This window comes from Aquila chrysaetos, chromosome 4, assembly GCF_900496995.4.
Source record: "Aquila chrysaetos chrysaetos chromosome 4, bAquChr1.4, whole genome shotgun sequence".
NCBI classification, from domain to species: domain Eukaryota; kingdom Metazoa; phylum Chordata; class Aves; order Accipitriformes; family Accipitridae; genus Aquila; species Aquila chrysaetos.
In genome coordinates, this window is record NC_044007.1 from 31,911,442 (window position 1) to 31,931,545 (window position 20,104).

General features: G+C 41.6%; 1 protein-coding gene across 8 annotated transcripts in view; it reads left to right on the plus strand.

Moving 5' to 3' along the window:
- PAG1 (phosphoprotein membrane anchor with glycosphingolipid microdomains 1) overlaps window positions 1-20,104 on the plus strand; it is a 116,551-nt gene that overhangs the window by 66,177 nt on the left and 30,270 nt on the right. For 4 of the 8 annotated variants that reach the window (XM_030011987.2, XM_030011986.2, XM_030011989.2 and 1 more), the window contains one exon: window positions 2,303-2,367. The exons of 2 other annotated variants lie outside the window; for them this stretch is intronic. The gene's annotated coding sequence lies outside the window, so the exon portion shown is untranslated. The remainder of the gene's footprint in view (window positions 1-2,302; window positions 2,368-20,104) is intronic. 2 more of the 8 variants (XM_030011991.2, XM_030011990.2) reach the window with 1 other exon arrangement.

Genomic DNA, 20,104 nt, shown 5'->3' on the forward strand with positions numbered 1-20,104 from the left:
AATGAGAAAATCTGTATGTGTTCCCATCAGAAGAAGAAAAGACCGCTTAGTCTCCTTCTCCAGCTTTCTTACTTTTTAAGCCAGAAGCTACTATGTATATGCAATATTAAATGGATTTTGCTACATTAGCATATAGCCATTAGGCAAGGCAAATACTTCTTCCTATTACCAGAGACAGTTCCTCACCCCTGCAGGTACTCCCTGGGGTAGAAAATACCCTGTACAGTGGTAAAAAAATTAACATTTGTTCCACACACCTCAGCAGAAAGAAAAATTGGTGTTGTATTTAATTTTTTCAGCCTCTTTGTAATAACTAAGATTACACAGATTGTGCTAAACAGATTTTATGTTTCTGTGTAGATATTTCTCCTGTGTTCTTACTACTTCAATGATATTTTTAATAGGTTTTAAATTACTGTTATTTTTCTAGTTTTAAAGTAAAGGTAGATTTTGTCTGAGCACTTCTCCAGGTCTTCTGCTGTTCTTATTGCTGTCCGTCCCTTGTAATTGTTAACTATATTTTTGAGAGTGTGTACTGCTATTTGTGGATGATAACAAATGTGGTCTTAAAAGTGCATGCCTTGGAGCTGCGGCTGTTGTTCATTTTGTGTGCCCAGGATGACATGCTTTTGGGGTGAATGGGCTCAGCTGCAGTGGGGACCCCCCAACATAACTCCAGATCTGGAGCTCTTAATGTCACAAGCAGTGTTTGAAAGATATTGGAGGATTTAGGGGGTTTTTTTTCTAAGGGGTGATAAAAAGAGGAGAGTGTCATTTATGTGCTGAAGGGCCTTACTTTCTTCTGCCAGTGCACTGTTCGTTGCGTGTAATTCAGGAGAACACAGCTCATACCTCCTGTTTGCCCGATGGCACGTAGCAGCCCCAGAGGACACGCTGCTTTTGTGCTCCCGTTTGGTTTTAATCTTTAGGGAGCAACTGTTTCAAAGAATAAACACATTGCCTTGTAGGAGGAACTCCGGAAAACATCCTGCTAGTGACAGCGGCAGCCGCTGCCCGTCACACTGGACGTCCCTCTGCCAAAACCGGCAGGGCTTTGCTCGCCGGCCAGCCAAAGGCTGGGAGCCGCAAGCTGTGTAACCGCGAGGATAGCTGAAGGAAATAACAGTTTAAAGTGTTAATTAAAACTGCAAGGCTGCTAACTGCTTGTTCAAAACGCGGTATCTGGGTTTATCCTGGCCCTCAGCCCAGGGATTTGCGGCATCTCCTTTGTGCAGCAGCATCCACCCCACTAACCCGTACGCAGCCCCCCAGGCTTCTCGGCGGTGGGGCTGCGTCGGGCGCTGGGCGGGCCGGTAACGAGCGTGTTCTCTCCCTCCGCCCAGGCGTTCCCCGTGCACCCGTCCTCGCTGAGGGAGAGGGAAACTGCGGGCTCCAGCTTTGGGGGAGCCGGGTCCCCACTCCCCAGCCCCCTCAGCCGGGCAGCGGGGCTGGAGGGATGCTGCTGGACCCTGCATCCTGCCATTTAGACATCAGCATTTTAACGATGCCCTTCTCATCAGGGAGACGTGTTCCAGGCAACACCTGTTACAGTAAAGAAGGACATTGTAAAGTAATAATAAGCGTATTTAGACCCGCCTAATATTTTTTTTTGTCTCTCAAATGAGAGCTATTTATGGTCATTACCTCCATGAGAGAAAGAAGTGAGACCCTAGGTTAGATTCTGTGTCTTTCAATGATTTTCTTGCGCTTGTCAGGGACCAGCAAGTGTGGAAATCCCAAATCTGAGCTTGTCTGCACAGGCAAAAAAATGGAACCAGAATAATTAAAAGGGTTACAATTCACAACCGGTTTTCAGTGCATGCTGTACTAAAGGCAATCATATCAGGAAATAAAAATACATATGGGTAAATGCAGTTTTAGGTTAAATCAAAATTGGTCATTTATTATTATGAACACACTGCCTTATTCTGGTGTAGAGCCTGTTACTTTACTTTTAATGCTGTGTTTTAACTGGCAAACACTTACAAAGTTGCATTTGTTGTTAGTTTAAAAAAGTGGAGGAAATATGTCTCCCACACATAAAATAATCCTGCTTAAAGTTCATTTACTAAATGTGGCATGCCTCATTTATACAATGACTTTTATAACCCATTTCCTCCAGAGTATACGACACTAAGCAGACAGGGTCAATGTAAAATAAATAGCTTTTGCTTACACAGTCAACTTTTATCTATTGTATATGTTTCTGTAAACAAAAAGATGCAGCAGAGTTTGTGATGGACATAAGCACAGGCAGGGCCTTTGCAGTAACTTCTTAACCAGCACTTCATCATTTTTTCAGCACAGAAGCTTTTGCTTCCTCACTGAGAGAGCCTGTATGAAGACCTGTGTGGATGGTGTTGTAAGGTAAGGAATACACCCACTGGGTTTTTTAAGTTCTTCTTCCTAATTTTGCATTGCTATGGAGTTCCCATGTGAGAAGTTGCTTCACTCTGCACCTGATTTCTTCTCAGAAGGACTTGCATATGGTGGTCCTTCACTGTTCAGTAGTAACAAACACGTGAGCAAAACTAACTGTTTACTGTGGTGATGATAATGTCTTAAATGATGTTGAATTTCACTTTTGTGTGAAGTTTTACATGTGTACTCTTTCTCTCCTGTGAGCCTCAAACAGTCCCTGTGGGGAACTGGGCACACTGCATGTTCAGTGCAGCTCTTGGTGCAGCAGGCCCCTGTGCAGCATCACTTGCAGTATTTTATTCAACTTTGAAGTGCTAAATTAAAACAGGAGAGTCCGTTGTGTTTTCTACTTCCCAGAAATACCACCACTTTGTGGCCTTCCCCTGCCAGCTTTAGTGTCACCTTTCCTTCTCAACTTCTCTTTTCTCCTGCTGGGTAGCAGCCCCCATCATCTCTGGACCCCTTCAGACACAGCGCGCTCGAGGCTTTTATCCACAGGCTGATGATCAGCAAGCAGCATCATTCTTGCCTCCTCTCCCAGGACCTACATCTGTCGTGGTTTACTCTACCTCACGCACCGAGTGAACCAATAAACGGTCAATAAATGAAGAATCTATTTGAAACATGGTAACTGGAAATGGTGTAACTCTTCCAATTTGGGGTCCTAAAAGACAGGCTTTCATGCAGCGCTAGGCAGATTACACAGCCTGCATGGATATTACAAAGTCCAGCAGTGTCAGTATAGTATAGCTGTGCTGTTTGTTCGCTTAATCTGCTTGTTTAGAGACACCCAGAATATTCATCTTAATCATCTGTTTCCGCTGCATAGTAGGTACAGGAGGAAATACCACAGAGAGCCCTGTCACTAGGAAAACGCATCATTTGAATGTGCAATGTAAATATTTTAACTAACCAAATGTAAACACTGTTTTGCCTTAAGGATGGGAAAAAGACTGTCACAGTCAAAAATGAGCTGACATAAGAGTGACCCGGTATAGATGAGATACAAAATTGCATTCACACATTTTGGTAATCAAAACAGAGCCCTTAATGAATTGCCTAGTGTGAAAGGAATTACAAACACAAATGTGCCTGACACAAGATGATCGGAAGTCGCTGCTGCATTAATGTTAGAAGGAAGGACTTTCAGGATTCATGGGGATCCAAGGTCCATGGGAGGGATGGTGTGAGATGAGAGAGATGAGATGATGAGAGATGTGAGATGGTGAGAGCTAGAGAGAGGCTGGAGACCCTGCATGACAATCTAAACTGTAAGTATGCTCTGAACATCCATGCTCCTCCACGCCTCTGGCTATGACTTGTGCTCACCATGCCAGGACAGTTAATTCAGAAGTTTCCAAGGGTTAGAAGATGGTAGAAGCAACAAAGATACTAGATACAGCAAGAAACACCTTATTTCATTCACAGATGTGCTGTGGGTTTTTCAGCTGGTGGATTCAAAGGAAAGCAGAATTCTTAGGGAGCTCAGAGCGGTTGCTCATTAGCTCTGCCTATACTGGCTTCATAAGTGCCTGAAGAATTATGGTCAAGCGGTACTTGACAAAAAACAAACATGGGGTTTAACTTCTGGTGCTGAATATGGTCCTGAAAAATAGTGCTATAGGATAGGATACAGAATCCTCCAGATACCACTTGACTTTATCATGCAGTAGATGCTAAGAAGTAGAGATCCTAAATGGTCTTTGGGTGTTCATCAGATTGCTAAGCAGAAGAAACATCTGGAGACTACTTCATTGGCTATGTGTTCTAGCCCATGGATTGTTAATAACAGAAGAGGAAGAAATGACACAGAAGATTTGACTAGACTCCATGGATTGCGAGAAACTAGTTAGATCTTATTTCTGTAGGCACAGGTCTATGTAAATGCCCAAGCAAGTAAACTTTCATTACTGGAATAGCTGGGGGATTTTTTAAAGTTGATTTTTGCTTGTATTACCAACAATAGGTAATATATTAACATCTGCCTCACATTTGCTATTTCTTTGTTCTAACAGCTGGAAATTTACATTTACACATAGGCCTCAGAGCTAAAAATGTCATTCCCTAGGTTAAAAACCCATACTGATTTTTGTCATTCTCCTTGTTAGGAAAGGAGAACTGGAAACACAGGAAAAAGACAAATGGGAAGGGTAGCCCCTGGATGATAAATGCTTTCAGCTGGAGCACAGATTAATCATATATAGCATAGCCTAAGAGTGTCATGGTCTGCCATTACTGCAGCAATTTAGCTGTAGCCAAATGAGCAAATCTATTAAGAGTAAAAATTATCCAAAGAAAGTAAAAGAAACCAAATACTTAAGTCATCAGTGAAGAGAAAAATGCAATAGCATTTTTTCAGTATACAGGAAATTAAGAGCCTTTTTTGTGTGGATGAGAAGTGTTTTGCATAGATGAGAATAACTTTGATGTTATCCTTGAATAAAACTTCTGTTGCTATAAAATCAATCATTTTATGCAATAACTTCATGTAACTATTCTCTCAAATATAGGTAATCCAAATCTTGTTTACCTCCCAGACAGATGTATCCATTTTCATGGGAAAGCATGAATACATTCAAAAGTAAGAACTTCATTTTTTCCCTTTAGGAGCAGGAAGCTCATATGCTTTTGCTGAAGTGCTGTATTGTGCTACCCCCCCCCCCCAAAAAAAAAAAAAAAATCTAAAATGGCTTGTTTTAACACAGGAAAAAAGGTAGGAACAGATTACTTTGTGCTGCTGAATTCATCACGTTGTTTTTTCTAAAACAAAATAGCATTACTTGAAGAAGGGTTTTAGATGGCTGATGAGAGATAGGGAGTTTAAGAGGAGGGAAGAGAAGTGCAGTTGAAAAATGTTTGGAATGACAGTGTAAACTTCAGGGAGGAAGGGAATTAGATAAAAGAATCTGTGAGAGTGGGAATAATAATGTGAAGGGGAACAGACTGTGCTGGTGAGATCTTTTGGCCTTGGGTTTGAAAAGAATTCAGAATATGATCTGCAATCTCTGTCTTTGGGAGGGGGAATGGGAGTTTTTCCATTTACGGTAAAGTGGAGTAATAATGTCATTGCCCCAGCTGTTAAAATATTTTAAAATCTACTTCAAACTGGTTATTTATTGCAGTGTTAAAGTATAGACTGTTGTGGTCAGAAGAAAGAGAGAAATTGGAATTGATCCCAAAAAGTGGAGTGAAAGTATAATTTATGCTTCCCTGAGAGGGAATGGGACCACTAGTCCAGTCTGGCTCATTCTCACTGGTTTTTAGGAAGCCTTTTTGGATATAGCTGTAAGTGAACAAATCTCAAGGTTCAAATCTACAAGGGGAACTTGGAAGCCTCCATCAAAGCCACAGATAAATAGGATGCATATTTTGAGTCCCAAAGTGCCATCTGAGGGTGGCTTTGCAAAACACGTGAGGACCATGGCATCCCAAGCATCTCTGGCATACACTTGAGAACTGACTTGTGTAAGGCAGTGTTTCTGCAGAAGGTGGATGGTCTACACAGGAGCTCTCATGCCCACAGCTGCTTCAGAAGCCACTTTTTCATTGTGGTACAGAGTAATCTGTGATCTTTGCCTGCTTAGTCATTTCTATGTAACACAGTCTTCAAATTCATATCTACATATCACCTATTCCAGATGAACAGCAATAACTTTCAGTGTTAGGTAAATCTCTCTGTGAGATGAATTTATACTTGCACTGGCGTAGACTGTCAGTAGCCTTAGACAATCCGCTCTCATCAGACTAACTTGGTTTCTTAGTTCTGCTCTTGTGGCACAGCCAATTCCATTTCAGTGTACGTCAATTAAGGAGAGTATGCTCTAGTAATATTTTACATTTACACAGCACCTCTCATCCCAGAGCACTTTATAAATCATATATATTCAACACCACTGACCTTTTGCAGGCCCTTGAGAGCAGGAGAGCAACCGTTTTACAAAAGCAATACAAACCATATGAATTTTTTTTCTATAATACTGGGGGGAACCCATTTATTACGGAATGAATTACATGTTCGCTAAGCTACAGCTTCAGTTTTTAAAGACCTTTATTGAAAATTTCCTCAAGATAAGGTGCATGATCCTACAATTTGTATACACCATGAACAAAGATAATCCATCTTTCCAAGACTGGACCCCTGGAAACATTTCACTCTTGCCTCTAAATGAACATAAAAGTATCACTACCTCTATACCTTGGCTGTCATTTTATCTGTAAATTGTCACCTCTTCCTGCAGGATCTGCCCAAAATACTATAGTCTGCATTCCTCCTCAGCTGCTGAGGATCCTCCCATCTCAGTGTGAGAGGTACAGCACAATAAATACATCAGAAAACCTATTTAATTGCTTTTAAGGGATTCAGATGTAACTGATCTTCTTGGGGTATCAAGCTGAAGAAATTCAGTGTGGCTGTGCATTGGGCCAGCATAGGCAGAGGAGAGATGAGCAAGGCCAAAGGGACAAAGAGGAGGAGGATGGCGATGAATTAATGTTCCTGGCATTCACTGCCCCTTCCCATAAACATTAAGAGGACATTCCGAAGCCTGCTGAGGTCAGTTAGTGTCTGTCCCTGCACCACTGGAGCCATGGGGAATGGCAGTGGTCAGTGAGGGAGCGCGTGAGGTCCTCTGTCTGCCGGGGCATCCTTCTTGTGATGTGCAGAGGCTCAGCTTCTGTGCAGGACTACCTCGGCAGGGTCAGATTCCCTCTACTTTAAGAAAAAACTCCAAGGGAGCTGCTTTCCTTATTTTTAAAGAAGGAAATAGATATGCAGCCTGTCCTAGTATAGTATTTGCCAAACCAGCCATTCTGGAGGTTAATTTGGGCCTTATTTAATCTGCTGTTTTAAACAGAAGGACAGCAACATTTCTATTTTAGTTGTACAATTCAGCAAATGGATTACAAAACTGTAGTTAGCTATGAATGCCATGGATGGTAACTCAGTTAATAGTAGATTAAAAGAATCTTTACGTTTTCAGTGTATTGTTTTACCATTTATCTCTCTTCTTAGTTTGTCTGGGTTTAATGTAGTTTATTCCATTTAGGACCATTACTGAGACAAACCCCATTAAAGCAGGCATTATAGTCCTTGTTTTGATTAGCACTTAAGGCCACTAGATAATGATGCTTAAAAAAATAATCTCGTATTTCTCTCATGGTCATTAGCACTGTGATCACCACCAACATTCCTATGACAGTGTAAGTCTTTTATTTTTTTTCCTTCTAAATCCCAGAGCCGATTGTGAATGCCTTTAATATGGTCTGTGACATTTGAACTGTTATGTTTACCTCAAAAATAACAGTTCTTGCTCTTTCAGTGCTCATACTTGCAAGAAATTGGATCTTTGTATGTAAGACTTGTGGTCAAAATCTATCATTACTAGCTAATATTTTGCAAAGCTATTTTATTGGGGTGATTCTCTTTCATTTTATTTCGTGGTGAGGCTTTCTAGACATTCAGGTATGTACATGTTCTTCTCAAACAACACCCTGACCAGAGAAGGACATTTGCATCACTCCTACCAAGACAGTGACCAGTATAGGACCATTTCAGTCTTGGACTGTTACAGGCAATTAAAATAATTTCCTCACATCATGTTTGAAGCAGTGACATGTAATTCTAGGACAAAGCCTCTCAGCACCTCTTTCCGACACTCGTCTGCACTCAGAGGATGAGCAGCTGCTATTACATGCTAATGTCTTTTGAGGGTGAATGGCCATTTTAGGACATGTTATTAACTCTGTGCAAATGGGTGCATTTTCCATTCTAGTGTACAGAGCTGACCTCACATGCTGTTCCCTTTACAGGTTTTAGTTTTGTTAACCAAAAAGAAAAACAAGAAAAATTATGAGTTCGATGAGTCAGGCTTGGCATCTTGAAGGATGGGGAATGTTCATCTGTAATTACACTCTCTAGCTGTAGGGACAAGAGCCCTCACCTTACAGGCATGTGAAGTTGCAGGTCCCTAAGGACAGAAGGCTAGCCAGGACAATTAACATTTCTAATAACACAGCCACCTTATTTTACCAGTATTGCTGGATTTTACCTACTGTAGATGAACGCTGGTGTACCTGAAAAGAGGCATTCACCCTAGTCTTCATCCTTTATTCTTACAGACCAAAATTTCCCTGTGTTTTCACTAACTTGCCAGCTTCAGGTGCGAGAGCCTAGCGGTCTTCTGAGGTGCTTTCAGCTGCTCATCAAAGCCTCAGAGCAGGCTGAATGTTTGTTTTCATGAACATATTTCTATATAGGGATAAAAATTGTCACTTTTTTCTTCCTCTCTTCCTCCTGAAGAGTCAAAAAATGTGTGCATAAAAAAAATACAGCATTTGGAGCTTTATCATAGACTTGTTTTGGCTTATGACTCTGCCGAATTATTAGTGACAGTCTGTTTCTGGTTGTGGCCATGATCCCCTGGCCCCTGCTTTGATGTGTAGGGGACTTACAGGGGATGAGTGGCCAGGAGTGCCAGATTTACAAAATATTAATTTTTGTGGGACTGTTTCATGATTCTCCAAACCTTCTGAGCACAGAAGCCCTTTTTGCCCTTTTATCATATTGCAGCCCAAGCCACCTAATCCATACTCCTTTGGTTTAGGTGGGTTTTGATGAATTTTCCTCACTAGACCATCCAGTTCTGCTCTATTCCTACTATTTGTTTGGTCTAGCCTTGCTCAGAGTAGATAACTAACGCAGTAGTTAAAATACCATCGTGTTAATGCTCTTTACCAAGGATGGAAACTGGCTTGTCTCGGAAGCAGTTACACATGAACCAGGCTGAAGAATGAGCTTCAGCATGGCATAACCCTGTATTTAGCATTCAGCCAGTCACCACACTAACTTGATTTTTCCTGTTATTATTTTTACCTAGATGGTTGCTGCAGTTAAATTAAAAGGCATATCCCAATTTCTGAAAAACAGAAGAGAACCAGATCTCTGGAAGATATTACCTTCATAAAACCCATTTTAAAAATATGTAAATCCTCACTTGTGAATTCCTGATAAACACAGAATAAATTCCTACAGTTCAAGATTTCTCCTTATTTATTTAATTTATATGCCACTATAACTGTGAATGAGGCTTTACAAAACCACAGGGACACAATCTTTGCCCTACAGAGATTGTAGCTGAAATTAGACACAACATAGAACCAATGGCTTCAATAGACAAAGCAGGATTACATCAAATAAAAATGGTTCATATTGTGTATGTTGTATACGTTGTAAGCTTGTGATAATACAATTATTTGGAAAAGACCTGTTTGTCAGCCCTGAATGTGGTGATTAATAACAAAGCTCTGGAATAAAGCCATCATTAGTGTTTGCTGGTTTAAACCAGAAAACCTGAGATACTAATAATTAATCATTGCTTTCCTAAGGGCAATTTAATTGAAGAGCTGGATTTAATAGAGGATATACTCAGTGGCGTATTTGACTTTCTAGATGCTGTGGCCTCCAAGGATCTTCACTCTGTTTTTAGACTGTTCTTCTAGACTAATGATATTGCTTGCCTTGCTTGTTTTATTACATGATGAAGGTAGAGCCTCTTGGAGGCTCTAACAGGACTTCCACACTTTCTTCACCCTTCATTTTGGGTACACAGCGGATAATAAGATCTCTCTGAATTTTAAGTAAAGGAGTGTCTTACTCCATACATGTAGAGCTCTTTTTCTACTATTTAGTTACAGGTACCTGTGTAATATATTGTTTCTGGGAATAAGCCATAATTGTTCAGTACATCATTGTTTGAGTGTTCCTCAGCAGAAGAGGCTACCATCCTCATGTAAATACTGCTTGTACATGTATCAAATCCTCAGGCTTTATTTTGACATTTGAATATCTAGACCTTTTGTTTAACAGGACTTTGGATAACGAACTGAGGTTTGGCCACTATTTCCAGAGCTCTGCTAGTACAGAACTCATCTCATCTGCTCTGTGGAAGAGAGGAGCAGGTAACACACCGGCGGTGGGGGCAGCGTGGGCTGGGCAAGGGGCATGGGGCTGGAAACCTCCCCACCTTTTCAGCCCCTTCAGTGGGCGAGGGTTGGCGTTTTTTTCCCCAGCAATTTGCTCAGATAGAAAAGGGGCTTAGTGTACCTGCTCACCTACCTCACAGGATTCTGGTGTGGCTAATTAGTCAATATTTGAACAGCTCTGTGAAAACGCTTTAGAAGTGCCAATTATGAATTATAATTATCTTGTGAATATGATTGGGAGTCCACGTTTGCATGTTAATTCAGGCCATGGGAGTAAGCCTTTCAAATAAAGGCTCTTATTTAAATGCCTTACCTATTCCTTATCTCTTGTTGTGTGGGTTTTTTTAAGGATGATGAGAAACATCAGACCAGGTCTGACTGTTTTTAATAATGAGTTATGTAGTTAGTCACAGTAGGTAAATTTACAAACCAAGCAGGACACATTCGGAGATCGATTCTGTCTGTTCGGCAGACGGTTTTACATGATGGGCATCAGGACGAGCCTGCCGAGACATTAGAACAAATACTTCTAAGTAACATTGCCATAAGCCTGTTAATACAGTGGCAATTCCTGTTTTAAACTCTGCAGAGTTCCTACTTTATTTATATCCCATCTATTTACTGAAGTATAATAGATTTACTCTGGGAAGAGACTCAATCTCAGCAGACTTACACTGAAGGCTGACATTTAAGTTTCAACTTACTTTCACAAAACAGTAATTAATGCTTAGCACTAGCTGCAGGACACTTACCTATTTTTCATAGCAGCACACCAGTATTAAAAAAAAAGCAAGAAGAGCCTGCAAAAGAAGTCCATGACTGGACTTACACCTTTTGAAATTCCTGGAAACTTTCTGCTGCAGCAAGAATGCTTTTGTATTTTTCTTAAGGTCTCTGCATTTTCTCGCAACTTTATAAATGTTGCTGGTCTCTCTAACTGGATAATAAAAGGCTTTATTATTTATTCTACTTTTATATAAATTAGTTGGGCAAATAGTGCCTCTAATGCAGTGTAGATGTGTATGTTAATGTTGCATTAAATGAAAAGAAACCTAGAGTTGCGTGTAATCCCACAGAGGGGACACCGTTCTGCCTGCAGTTATTATACAAGGGCAGCTGGGAACAGAATTGGGCCAGAAGTTCCCTGCATACCTATCTCTTTGCAGTAACATAAAATTTTAATGGGGAAAAATTACAGGGAAATGAACACTTTATTTAAAAATGTTCATGAAGGGAGAAGAACATTTTTTTCCCCCTAAATGTAGGTCTTTTGATGGTTGTTTGCTAATTTTATGCTTACACTTGCATTCTGTAGCTGCATAGGGATGTTTAATGCAATGTTGATATGAGCCCACACATTGATGCTCCAGTAAAGGGGTCTTAAATATTCATATGATGACCAGATTCATGTGGTTTTATTTGATGCTTTTCTTCTCTACCCGGACTCCTAAGCACCATCAGATAATTAAGCATTATAGGGTCTGTGGTAGTGAACAATTCTGAAAATCTGGACATTCATTTTTTGTCCTGCCAACAGGCAGGAGTGTGATGCTCTGGTATTGTTCTGCTTGGAGAAAAGTGTTCTTCTGCTATTAGACTAAAATGTTTCATCCCTTTATAAATCCTTAAGGCTTTCTGAGATGGATTTAGTGCTAAGAGCATTTAGCCTTGTGTGGGAAATGATTGTAGAGGAAGATGCTTTTATCTGTGTAACAACTAACAGTATGAGATTCAACTGCAAATGAAAACTCCTAAATTTAGGCAAGTACCTGCAAGGCACCTTCAGGCCTCGTTGTAGTCAGTGGTGATCAGAGTCCCCTTCAGCTGCCCACCCAGAAGCAGCTGGTGCTACTTGAGATGCCCTGGGACATTTCTCATAGTCTCTAATTGCTATTTGAGAAGCATGAAAGTTTTCTGTAGGTCCTGTGCCATGTCTGCCAACCACATCCAGATGTGGGTTTCACCTGCCTAAAGAGAGGGCATTGAATGCTGTTTCAAGTGCCATAGGCTATGCCCCTTGGCCTCCAGCTGCCACCCCAGAAGGGCACAGATCTCCTGCAGTTCCTGCATCAAATTGTCCATCTCCATGGACATATCTGCATAGACATCCAGATAGCTTGGATGTCCTCAGGTAACTCAAGTGGTCCTAGCTGTCAGTGTTTAGGCAACCAGATGGCATCCCTGGGGGCTGGTCAGCTGCATCCCTTGGGAGGCTCCATTACCTGGTACCCCTGGGAATGCAGGAGGCTCAGACACATCATTCACACATAGACACACTTGGGCATCTCATACATCTCATGATGGGTGGCTGACTCACACCCATTACATCACATGTGACATTTCACTGAGCCTGCAGTGCTGCCTGGGAATTTGTTGGTAGGAAATAAAAAAACTATGGAAGGGCTGAGAGGAAGAAAGGAGAGAAAACTGTAGCTGCTGCCCATATTAGTGCTCTGCTGTGCTCTGTAACTCAGCTGGTGAGATGCACTGTGGATTTGACCCATGGTCTCCCAATCCTCCAGTCTCATCTGCAGAGCCACAGAACAGCAATATGGGCAATCAAGCCAAGTCAGAAAGCTGCACCCCGGGGGGGAAATCAGTGGCCCTGAGGCTTGATCACTGGGCAGCACCAGCACAGTGGAATAATTTGGGCGTCCTGAAATGGGTCAAATGACTGTCCCTCTGAGACAGCAGTAGGTACTCTATGGTAACTGGTTTGTTTTCTCCATCCATCTGGGCTGACCTTTGAATATTCCATCATCATTTTGCCTTTTCCTTGCCTTCGCTTCACCTGGGTTTGCCAGCAGTGCTGTGTTTGCCTGTTAGCAGTTGTGTACCAGCTGCTGTGCTTTTTCTTTTTTTGGCAGTTTCCATGCAGATTTTGCTTGCTTTTTTGCCCCAAACTTTTTTGGTGCACGTCAGTATTTTATCTGTTTGCGTGCACTAGGGAATGATGGGAGCCATGATCTATTTGGGTCAGTGCATGCCTCTGTGTAACCATTTCAAAATGAGGGATTTTCTAAGAATAAATTCTCCCTCACCAATCCGGTTCTCATTCTTGCCCACATAATACTTGTTAGCTCCCTTCTGCTATTTTTAGACTTCTGAAACTCGGGTAAAGAGACTGATGAGTCTTTCTGTTGTTTTTGCTTTCTTCCAGCCGAACTCAGTCTTGCATTTCTCTTGTTAGTTGAATAACTCATGGAAATACATAGGAAAGCAAGTAGTTTAGCAGCTGCCCCTAACTAAGGTCTACGGTCATGTGTTACAAGTCAGCTGAAAAGTCAAAAAGGATTCTCTAAAAGGATGGCACAGTTGTTTTTCTGAAAGTAGCACATCAATTTGATATTGCGTCTAAGTAAATGCAGAGCTGGATGACCTCTGCTCTTCAGGCAGTTAGCCAGCTCTTCGTCATAGTCGAGAAAATCTTTCAACAAAAGGAAAAATTAATTTACTATTGCTGCCATCAAATTAACCTGTAAGCGTTTCAGCTTTCAATAACTAATGGTCACCCTCTTGATTTGTGCGTGGTTTCTTTGAAAACTGTTTCCTTCTGCAGAATCTGATTGCTTTACAGTAAAACTGTCTCCCTAAGTGATGGAAATGGATAAAAAAACACTTGTTCACCATATAGTGTTAGGTTATCCTTTAAAATGAGCCACATTCAGGAGGGTATTACAGCAGGCCTGAGCATGGCAAATTTCTCAAAGAATAAAGGTAAAGCAGATGAAATCCGGACTGCTTGGTGAAGGAAAATCAGACCTGAACAGGGTGTTATAACAGTGATGTGATGGTAAATTGTAAAAGATAACTAGATGTTGAAATTCCGGGGTGGACTGGGAGGGTGTATTGTAGCTGTATATGTTCTTGAGTTGACCTCATTAGCACGTATATGTTTGTGTCTTGTATATTACTTAATGTTATTTATCACATTTTAGGTAAGCAGTCCTATTACTTAATTCCTATAATTTCATTCTCTTTCTGAGAGAGTGTTTTCATTTATTTCTTGTCATCTGCTCTTTCTATTTCTGACATGCCCTCCCTTTTCCCACCACTTGGGCATCCTAATATTAATAGGCCATAACCAAAGTAATCAACAGATGTTGATACCAATACCGGTAATTTTATAAGGAGTTTGTATGACTATGTTTGATTGGTATATAACTGTAGAAAAATAATTCGGTGGGAAGAAGTGCTAAAACAAAAACGTTTCCCAGGGTGAGAAATACTCAGCTAACGGCAAGGGTGGCAGTTCCCTGCTAGAAGGACCAAGCCTGGAGGTGGGTGGAGAACTGAGGGGATCTGGTGGGCGGGTGGGAGAGGGTGGGTGAAGGTACCAGAAGGAGGCAACACAACAGAGGTTGAGGCTTTCTGGCCATGCAGGAGTGGAGGCAGTAGCTGCTTTTGTGGCGTGCATGCACGTGGACGTGGGCCCAGGCCCCTGGTGCATGTGCATGTGTGTGCTGTGGTCACATCTGCACAGCTGAAAGACTCTTCTCACTTGCTGTGAATGAGACGTGCTTGCTACTGACCAGTCGTACAAAGGTTTTGAGCTTGCTGTCTGCTCTTGCCCTCATACATCACCAGTGAAAGACTGTTGTTCTTCTTACCTGGTCTGTCTTGACTGTCTTTCCTGTCCCTGGAGGGCAGTTATCCTGTATCCAGTATGGGTTTTCATCAAATTCCAGTCTTATTCTTCTCGTTCAAAACCTCAACAAGACCAAGTTCTGTGGGTAAAAAGTAATGATTTGGGTCAGCACAAAACCGAAACCTGGAAGAAGAAAAGCCAGGCTGGTTATTGATTGGGTGAAGTGATGTGATGCTCTGTTTGTCCTGTCTACCAGCAGTTGCTTCTCTGTCACCATGCTTTGGCAGCTCGTAACTCAAAATAGCAGCAAAACTTTTTGCAGGAGGCATGATGTATTTATCCTTCTCTCTGCAGTGCTACCCATACTGTAGTGCTTCCTGCTAAAATAATGCTAATGATAGTAACATGGGAAAGCATAGAGGCAGGGGAAGTCTCACAGCATTAGTGATGCTTAAATTGCAGAAAAACTGATGCCAACAGGCAGCAAAAAGAACAGACTGGAGGAAGGGGAAAAAAGGATTATTTTTTTTAAGTCATTTGTTGTTCAACAAATACAAGTTTACAAGCTATAGGCCAAATTCTGTCTTCTGATTCTTGCTTAGGTGCAAGAGAGGTGTATTTTTATTAGGGATCATGATTTATTCACGTTGAGGAAATGTTCTGTTTATACCAAGTTCAGATTGCAAAGTGGTATTTAGTAGATGACATTCAGACTGGAGATTTCCCTTGAAACAATGTGAGAAAGTATTTATTTTCTGAAGTCCGTTTCCCTTCACAGATAGTTTCCTACCATTAAATATCCAGCGGTCAGGAGAATGAGCCCACAACTGTGACAGGCAACTGCATTTGCTGCACATGTAAATGTAATATTCATACATAGCTTTATGGAGGGTTTCTTTTCCACAACGTATGAACCAAACATCTCAATTAAATTGAGAAGGGGAAGACCTGGTTTTCATTAGCTGTAAAGACTTTCAGAATTACATTAGTTGCAGTTCATTAGATCTTGTAATTGTATTTGCTGTGTGTCATGATGAGGGAGTGAGGGGTTTGGGTGTGCATGGGGAGAACCCAGCTCACAGATCGTTCCCACAGGACCCATGATTAGCTTCTGCTGCCTCAGTACATCGGGATCAAGCCCAGAGTTTATATTTCCCTCTCCACAGCAGGAGAGCTGGCGGATAAAATGCACCATGTGCCAGGACGTTGGTGTGGGGGGCAGGAAACAACTGGGTTTATTTTGCCTCGCTTCCCCACACTGCTACAGCTGGCAAGCAGGGCAATGCCTGTGCCTTGGAGCGGAGGGGAAGCCGCAGGATATGCTGGACTGTCACAAGCAAGTCGTGTTTTCATTTGGCCCAGCTCTGCTTCCAGTTGAAAGGACTGAATGACATGATAATGCTAGTCTCAGAGGGAAATGGCAGTGAAGTGGTGCAACAACATGAGGCCATGAAAAGACCTGGTCTGTCAGTGCTGCTCCCACCGCACAAAGGCTTAGCCATGTTTTCTGTTCTGATGTGTCAAAAAGAAAGTCAACTCAAAGGAGTACGTCTGAAGACAAGAGTCCAAATTGTATCTGTTGTACATCACCTTTCCCAGAGGGTCACCACACACTAACCTCCCCTGCTCTTGTCCGTAATTTATAGGTATCTCCTCTTCTAATTCCAGGTGTCTGAAAGGTCACTGGTGTGTAAGAGGAGACTAGGTATGACCTTCAAAGGTGGTCCTACCTAGTCTCCTCTACCTTTGAAGGTACCCCCTCTCCACAGGCAGAAGTTAGTCTTCACTGACCATGCGGAGCATACAGGCAGCCATTTTAGATTATTTTTAGATGACTGAAGTTAAGGTAGCACTTCCCCTCAAGGACCATACAGCTGTGTTTCCAACTCGAAGGAGAAAAGGAAGATCACTTAGATGCAGCACTGGCTGGGGACACTGGGTATCCGGGATCAGTTCTCATCTCTGCCGAAGAGCTCTTCAAAAACTGACGAATCCTTCTCTGTCTTGGACATTTTTTTCATGAAAAGGAAGTTATTTACACAGGGATTCTCTGACCTGCTGTCTTGGTCTTATCTAGATAAAATGTAAACTCTTCAGGACAGGGACTGTCTCCAGCGATGAAGAAGGCTCTGCATATATGCACCAAATATTTAAGAAAAGTTGACATTCCTAATGAAATACAAACACTGAAAAGTTAAAAATCACTTTATTGAATTAATTAGAGTTAATAACAAGAAATTTGAGCTTGAAATAGCTCTTCATCTTTACAAAGCACATCACAGGATGAACACTGTTTTTTTAAAATTGGTCTGTTGCTAAGTTAAATGACTGACTGCTGCCTCTCTTGCTGTAGGATATTACACAGGTCAATTCTCACTAATTCCTTTTGCTTCAAGATTAAATAATCTTAAATATAACAGGCCCTTCTGATGTAATTTGTGCTCTACCTCCAAAGACCATCACTTAGCTTTCCTGGAACACTCCTGTCTTCCAGACTTTTATATCTATAGATTATATGCTAGTGTTGACACTCAGTAATCTGGGCTTTTTAGATTTACAATTCTTTTCATTAGGTTTTTCACAATTGGAATGATTTTGGTGTGCTTCATTTTTTGGGGCGATCTCACTTAAGGCACATTAAAAGGCTGTAATGTCCTGACAGTTGGATACAAGGCATTTTTTAAATTTCTTAGTTTAGGTAGAGTTAATCCCACTGTAAGTACTAAAATTTTAGCAATCTAAAAGTTAAGTATCAGTGGAGGTCATTTGGTCTTCACCTGTGATGAGAACAGAAGTAAGATCTCTCAGGTGGCATCCTGTAGAGAGCATCTAGGTAAATAGAAGCCTGTTTTTAGAGATGTAAACATACAGAAGTTGAATCCCACTTTAAGTAGGAGTCTTGTCTTTTTGTTTTTTTTTTTTAATCCTTTTTCTTCAGCAGCATTTCACTGGGGATAATCAGAGTATTGTGTTTTGCTGCTGCATATTTTGCAATCTTCTGTATTTTTGTAAGTTCAGGGTCCTTTGGAAATGGGAAGTAGCCTCTGGAAAAGTACTATCTATCTGTTGAGTTTCATAGGCCTGATTCAAACACAGTTTGAGAACAAGTACAATTGCCCTGGATTTTAGCGGTCTTTTAGGTCAGATGACAGAGGCAATCGCTCTGTTTGCCCACTTCCCGGGCTAGGGGGTATTTCTCTATTTCCATTATTATTACCTGAGTTTACAAAAGGGTTGCTCGAAATGTTGTTGCACTGCAAAGACTGAAAGGGGACTCAGCATGGTAGAATTACATAAACGGCAAAGTGCAGTTATAAACAGGCTGTGTTTAATATGAAATAGCATCTAGTTCCAGGAAAAGCAAAGCTATCAGGAGTAGTTGTGTCAGAGCTGGAAAACACTTCACAAAGACAGCTTTCATTTCTGTATGCTCTAAAGTATGCAGTAATCGTGGTCTAATTACCTCACTGCAGCCAGCAAGCAATATGGGATGTTGTGGGGGTGTGGGAAAGAGCATAATATGCTACAATTAAGCTGTAATCTTTGGCATGGTCACTCATCAGATAAAGCTTTTCTGCTGTCACATTCGAGACAGTCATTATTTGGCTGCTAAAGCCTGGGGAAAATATGTGGTGGTGTTCCTAGGAGCTGTTTCACAGAGGCGTCATTATCGGTTTCTTCCTCAGCAGCTGGCCAAGCTCAGCCGATGCTCTGTGTTGGCAAGCTGTGTCTGCAGTGCTCTGCTTTTCCCTGCTTGTGCTGGGGGGTTTTGTACTGCTGGTAGTGAAATGGGGGTAATGTTATTAACCACCGTGGAATGAATTTGTGAGCTTTAAGTTATCAGTTTAAAAACCTGTTTGCTCAGGACCTGATTTATAATGGAAGATACCTTTGGCGGAGATTTGTGAGCGTATGGTTTATGTACACAAAGACCTTGTGAATGTGGCAAATAAATGTGCTAGCTACGTGACAAGTTAGGTGCATAATTATGCACATGCATTAACCCCAGGATGCAGACTGTGTTTCGCTGGGACATAATCATGTTCACCTGCAATTATGCTCACCTTCCTTTGAAAATCCAGTTTTACGGTCTGCTAAGAAAACCTTGCTGGTGACATCTCTTATTTTCTAAAATTCTCCACCATTTTAATAGAAACTATTCCACTGCCTTGAAGCGAGCTCTTGAATTCACACGCTTAATTGTTCATACTACTGTCCGGATTCTTCCCACTTTCCCAGATGTCTTTCTGAGGAGGAGAGGCAGGCTACAATGCAGGCTCGTGTGGAATTGCTGAAGTTCTAGTAGGAATAGAGAGGAAAGCATGGAAGGAGAAGTCAGGTCAACTTTGAATATGTTGACCTTGAGGTGACATGGTCTGACAAGGCATGAATGAGTTGACTGGAGTATGACTGCAGACTGCGGTGTAGATGAGCATTTACTGCTGCAAAGGCCTTTTTTAATTTTTCTGCAATGCCGCAGATAGATGGTCTCAGAGACACTTGGTTTCTCTTTAGGACATGTTAAGACTTAGAAGGGGTTAAAAGTGACCGGTGGTTTGGGACTGTTCCGTTTTGTCTTAGACCTGGTTTTGCATTATAGAGCACACACATCCTTTGGTAAACCAGCTATGATTTCTGTAAAAGTAGATACAGTGGGGAATGAGATCAGAACCTCATTATTCTGCTGCTTCACAAAGCAGAAACATGAGCTATTTTGAAGGCTTACGGCACGCACAGTCTCTGCAAGGCTTGTCTGACAGCCTGCAACAGCAGCACAGTCCATGTCAGTAATTCCTTCCAGCATCAGGCTTTCAGGACCAGACCTTAATTATGTGCACATCTGGTCTCCTGCAGCAGTTCTTCAGTGCTTGGAATAAGACGTGTCTGCCTTTAACTGTTCTCGTTAAATGGGTGCTGCCAAGCCAGGCAGCTCAAAACACAAATGCACCAGAAGAGATTTAATCTGTTGTAGGAAAGGATTTGTCCTGACATAGTGCACAGGAGCCCCAAAAGTGAACTGTAGTAGGTACTGCATGAAAAGGGTGATCTCAGCCTTAAAAATGCAGTAGGTGTTGCATGAGAAAGGTGATCTTGGTCTTAAGGTTTGTGTAGTTC